This window comes from Uranotaenia lowii, chromosome 1 (assembly GCF_029784155.1).
Source record: "Uranotaenia lowii strain MFRU-FL chromosome 1, ASM2978415v1, whole genome shotgun sequence".
Classification (NCBI taxonomy): domain Eukaryota; kingdom Metazoa; phylum Arthropoda; class Insecta; order Diptera; family Culicidae; genus Uranotaenia; species Uranotaenia lowii.
Genome location: NC_073691.1, coordinates 14,294,338 through 14,299,846, shown reverse-complemented (window position 1 = coordinate 14,299,846; position 5,509 = coordinate 14,294,338). Strand labels below are relative to the sequence as shown.

Sequence of the window (5,509 nt, the reverse complement as noted above, 5' to 3'; positions counted from 1 at the left end):
CCTGATCTGGTTTTGATCCAGTAACTAGAAAAAAACCAAAATGTTTAAAAAAAATGTCAGTTTAAATTATTTGCCTATTTGCCTAATGGTTTTGATCAACAAAAAAAGCAGTTTTGTTTGATATACAGGGACTGGTACAAATAAAAATTCTTTTTCTGTTAAACCTTAAAATGCTTTAGATGCCCTCATGTGCCGTAGAGAAAGCTGACCGCTTTTCACGATCTCCCTGATGAACGCATACTTCACGTCTAGATGCTTCATCTTCTGATGGGTTGGCGCCTCTTCCAGGTACTGGATGCAAGGGATTTTGTCCTCCATTAACATGAAAGGAGTGCTAACCACACCCAATTCACCCAGGAAGCTTGTTAACCACAAACCTTCCTTGACTGCATGACAAAGGGCTCCTATCTCAGCTTTGGTCGACGACAGACTGACCGTATGCTGACGTTTCGTTGACCACGAAACTAGATTCCCGAAGATCATGTAAGCGTAGCCTGATACAGATCTTCGATCATCGAAGTCGTTGGCAGAATCTGCATCAGCATATCCCATGAGTAGTTCCGATTTCGCGTTTCTGCGGAATACCAACGCCGTATCGGTAGTACCTTGGAGGTATCGCAGAGTACGCTTCAGGCCTTGCCAGCGTCTATCCGTCGAGCTGGCCTGACCAACCCATCAATTCTTTGAACGGTTGTTCGGTAATAACCTCACCATGGTTCAGCTTCGTCCAGCGAACGTTTGTGTCAAGCAGTGTGCTTACGGATTTAGAAACGGCCATACCTAATCGTTGCAGAACCTTCTCGAAGTATCCTGATAGCGAAATCTCGACGATACTCTTGGTTAAGTCTCGTTTGATGGTTATTCCCAAGAAAGTCTTGACCTCCAAGAGATCCTTCATCTGGAATAGCCTTCCAAGCTCGGTCTTGAACCAGATCCAGCCATCAGGATGTCATCCACGTACAGGATGAGGAAAGTCCTCGCTTACAGGATCGATGAACGCAGCAGACGGATAGAAACCAAGCTTTCTTATCTCGTCGTCGAATCGCCGGTTCCAAGCACGACCCGCTTGCTTCAAGCGGTAGAGATCGTCAATCGAACGACCTTCTATTTGCCGACATCATCGTTTGAAGTGACCCTCTTCTAAACTTCATTCACTGAACTGCCATGTCAAATTCGTTCACCAACGCCAAGACGATTCGTTCCATCTTGGCAACCGGTGCATAGGTTTCCCAGTAGTCCAATCCTGGTCGTTGAGAACATTTTTATGCGACCAATCGAGCCTTGTATCGACTATCATCCTTCACGGTGAACACTCACTTGGACAGGATGGGTTTTCTGTGACCTGGGGGCAAGCTAACCGCTTTCCAACTCTTATCATCTCTTGTCTATGCCGATCTTCCAGGAATCCCAGTCGTCCTGGCGCTTCAGCTCAGTGACGTTCTGAGGTAGCTCCTCATCAACAACAGTAATTCCTCATGCTCGCTGACTTCGTCTCAGGGCCGGCTAATCGCTCAGATGTGTTTTCTGTTGTTGGCACATCGGCTGGCCGCTCAAATGTGTTTTCGGGTGCTCGCACAACGACTGGCTGCTAAGTTGTGGGCTGTTGTTCTGGCTCATACACATCGGCTAGCCACTCAAATGTGATGGCCTCTGGTGGGTCTTCGACAGGCTTCTCGATGCCCTTCTCTGACGCAGCACCGCCACGCACTGGTTTTAAAACGTTGGTTTCATCAAAGACCACTTCGATTCAATACTCCATACTCCGACTCCAAAACAAATCCAAGCAGAACAAGTCGTTTAAGAGTTTTCCTTGGGCAAAAACCTCCCCGGAAAACTCAAATTTGACTTGCTTCTCGAGAAAAGTAACCCTTTTCCAGTTCTTGGTGCACATTCACAGAAGGTTTTCCGTCGAGCTCAAACCTTACGTTGATTCTGGTGGCTGATAACCTCAGCTTGCGAGCGATGAGAACTTCTAACGGGTGTTAAATAAAAAATGAGAATGTTTTCAATACATTTCAGTAACTCAAATAATGAGCGTAAAATTTTCTTTCTCCAAGAAAATTGCTCTTTGGGCTCCCTAGAAACAGTAGGCGTGTTTGGTTTTGCTAGTTTGAATTTAGTTAAAGCAAAGATGGCGTCGAAACAGTACGTGCTCCGCGAACGCATTGTACGGTTCTACGAAACGCATTTCCAGCAAGGAAAAAAGTTCACGGTGGCACATTTTAAGGAAGAAAATGTACCTGTCAGTACGGTATATCGTATCCTGGGTTCCCTGAACGTAGAGCGGAAGGTCGGAAGTGGTCGTCCGGTGACGATAATAACGAATCAGAGGAAGACATCGTTAAAGAAGCTGTTTGACAACAAGGACGCAACCAGCCTGTGTGACGCCGGTCGGAAATATGGCTGCTCCCACGTATTGATCCATCGTACCCTCAAGATGGAAGGAATCGTCTGCAGGAAGAAGAAAAGGTCGCCGGAGTACACGAAGGAGCATTTTGAGACGGTTAAATCACAGTGTCGGTGGATGACCAAAAAATACCGCGGGACATCATTCGTACTGGTAAACCCCAGAAGAACAACCTGTTTTAGCAATCAACGCCGTTTCTCGATGGTTTCGAGAAACCTTATGATTCAGCAGCATGGGATGGTTGAAGTCCTACTCGAGGAATCCAGAAATTGTGTCTAGCTGTGCTCGAGCATGGTAACCGCAATGCACAACCAAAGCACGAGAGAAACCCTCTCGGCTAGCAGCTCCAACCAAATCCTCCAGGGTGTTCCTCCAGGTGGACTATCGGACCTTCGCGCTGCCCGATTGCGGGTGGATCCTGGACCCTTCCCAGGCTCGATCGCTTGAGGCATCGCGGCACCTCCTGGATGGCCTTGGACATCTCGTTCCCTGGTGGTTCTCTGGCTAGTCTCTCTGGACTGAAGCGTCTCGACGCTGGCTTGTCCCTCTGGCTCGTGGTCCTCTGGCTGGTGGTCCTCTGGCTGCTGGCTGGTTCACTTGCTAACCACAAGTTCGAAACTGTAGTGACCGGACGTCATTTGTAGAACACATTTTTCAATTTTCACGGATCAGTTCTTTAAGACGTCTATCCTTTCAAAATTTCTTTACTACACACTAAGATTGCAATTATTCCGCTCGGGATCATCATCCTCTGAATCACGGGAAAACAGCTCAAAATGACACTCGAATTGTCAAAAACAAGAGGTTTTCCTGAGGCACGTGGAGATTGCTGAACGATTCTCGTACCACTTCATTTCTCCTGAAATTCGAAGGCATTCTTTATCGAATATTCAGGAGCTCGGACAGCGATTCCCTGTAATACGTAACACATGAAATTTTTTTTACTGTCATGTGTTTGTGTTGGTTCATTGATCCTCAAAAACGATTGTTCCCGGTCATTAGTCGCGACAGTTGCAACCGCAGAAGCTGCTAAAAGTCGTGCGTTACGTTCATCGGCAAAGTGTCGTTACTTACGGCGCGAAACTGTTAGTACAGTATGAGGCCCAAAATTTCATTTTCAGGACCGCTGCTGGTCCTGACGCCTGATAAATAAACTGGATCTTATTATAGGTGATATAAGAAAAAATGAATATGTTGCTAGAGGAGGTAAATATTTAATTAATATATAGTTGATTTAAAATTTATGTGTGACCATTTTTTTTTTTGGCTTCCAGGTGAAACATGCTTCAATTTCTAAATAACACCGGAGAATGCCGAAAAACTTGCACATGCTGGAGAAAAAATTGATTCCGTGGAAATAAAAACAGTGCCGATCAGCCGTCAAAAACAATGGACATTTTGATCGTTCAACTGAATTTATAGTTTAGTGTATAACAAAAATTGAATAAATATTTTCTTTTTAAATTGAAAAAGTTTTAATCATTGCTGAAAAAATTCCAAATTCTTTAAAAATGGTGGATGGAAGCCGATTCGAGCCTACAGGAACACTTCGAAGTTTCCTGCAAATTACAGGAGAAAACCGTTTCGAACCTTCAGGTGAATTTGACAGTTGTTTTCCTGAGCGTTTTCGCTGTCCTGAAATCGTCCTGTAATTTCAGCTGTTGAAAATACAGGACGAAATCGTTCCGATCACAGGAGAAAAGATTAAGTGTGTAAACTGCCTTTTCCCACTACTACTCAAAAGCTTTGCAATATGGATTCACAAACACTTTTCAACCCATCTTCACTAACGCACACCAATATGCAGGCTTTATTCAAACTGACTTTTATCTGCGACTCTCATGACACTCATGCACACTCTCACATCTCAACTTAACGAAGGCTACGGCCTTCTCATTTGCGCGTTCACGGTTATCTAAATTCGATCAACCTTACTATTCTTACTATTCAAATATTGTAATACTCCTATTCCCTACAGAAACTTGAGAGTACCCCTCTATAACTAACTCTTTGTTCCTTAATCACGACGCATCTGGGCTCATAACCTGTTGAAAACGCAGGTTTCAGTGCTGGAATAAAGTTTCAATTAGTTTATGTTTGTTCGTCAAATCCTTAAACAACTACCCATTACACTAGCGATAGCCATTTGTCACTTTCCACTTCTGATATTCCCTGACCGGAAAAGTACTCATTTCTCAATGAGTACTTTGATACTCTTACCCAGAATATCTAGCAACACTGTTGTGCTACCACGAACACAATTTGAGTAGTTTCGCTTTACCGTGTGATGATGTAAACATTTGTTACCGCGTATATCATCATCACCTGTCATTAGTAGTGTTCTGTAGATCGCAATAGTGAATTGCATTGGAAACAAACGAACCAAAACAATGTGCTGTTTCGGTTCTCCTCGAGGAATAGTAAATGTCCTCTGCTGGTGGAAAGTTGCAGTGCTGAGATAATCGAGAATTGTGTTCGAAGAAACCGAAAACGAGAATCTAGCAGGATCGGCATACGGAAAAACAGACTTGTGAGGGACACCACTTTAATCCTGACAGATTGAAGTCATCAATAAGCAGAATGTCGTCGTCAGGAGCAGGACAGATGAGAGAGCAAACTTTCGCAAGGCCACGAGAAAAGTTTTCCGCGTAAGAAGTAACTCTTTTTTTATTAGTGCCCAGGTGGTAAATCCCGGTTTACGGATTGTATTCCAAGGAACTGCGTCCCCCCACTTTGCAACTCTGGGTCCATGGGTACAATGCTCATGATATACTCCGTGTATACCTCCTATTCCCTAAGCTCCATCTGGGGCCACAGACCTAGTTCCCACCTCGAACTATTTGACACACTATGCTGGGAGGTCCATTCGCACTAGTGCGCTCCAAGAAAATACTCATAGACGAGACAACTTTCAGCAATATCTCTAATTATTATGACTCGAAGTCTGAATTCTCCCTCTTGAGAAGCGACATTTCCTCGCAATGACTCGAGATTCCCATATGAACCTCTTATCTCCGCAACTCGAGGCCTGATTTCACCTCGCATCGACTCGAGGTTGACGTACACATACCTCTCCTCTGCACGACTCAAGGCCCAATCTCT

At 44.5% G+C, this 5,509-nt stretch overlaps 1 long non-coding RNA gene across 1 annotated transcript; it reads left to right on the top strand.

The window, feature by feature from the left end:
* The first annotated feature begins 3,346 nt into the window (after positions 1-3,346).
* Positions 3,347-3,879, top strand: LOC129757173 (uncharacterized). Its single transcript, XR_008739705.1, has 2 exons — positions 3,347-3,613; positions 3,682-3,879. It is a non-coding gene; the product is annotated as an uncharacterized LOC129757173 (long non-coding RNA).
* Positions 3,880-5,509: the final 1,630 nt, after the last annotated feature.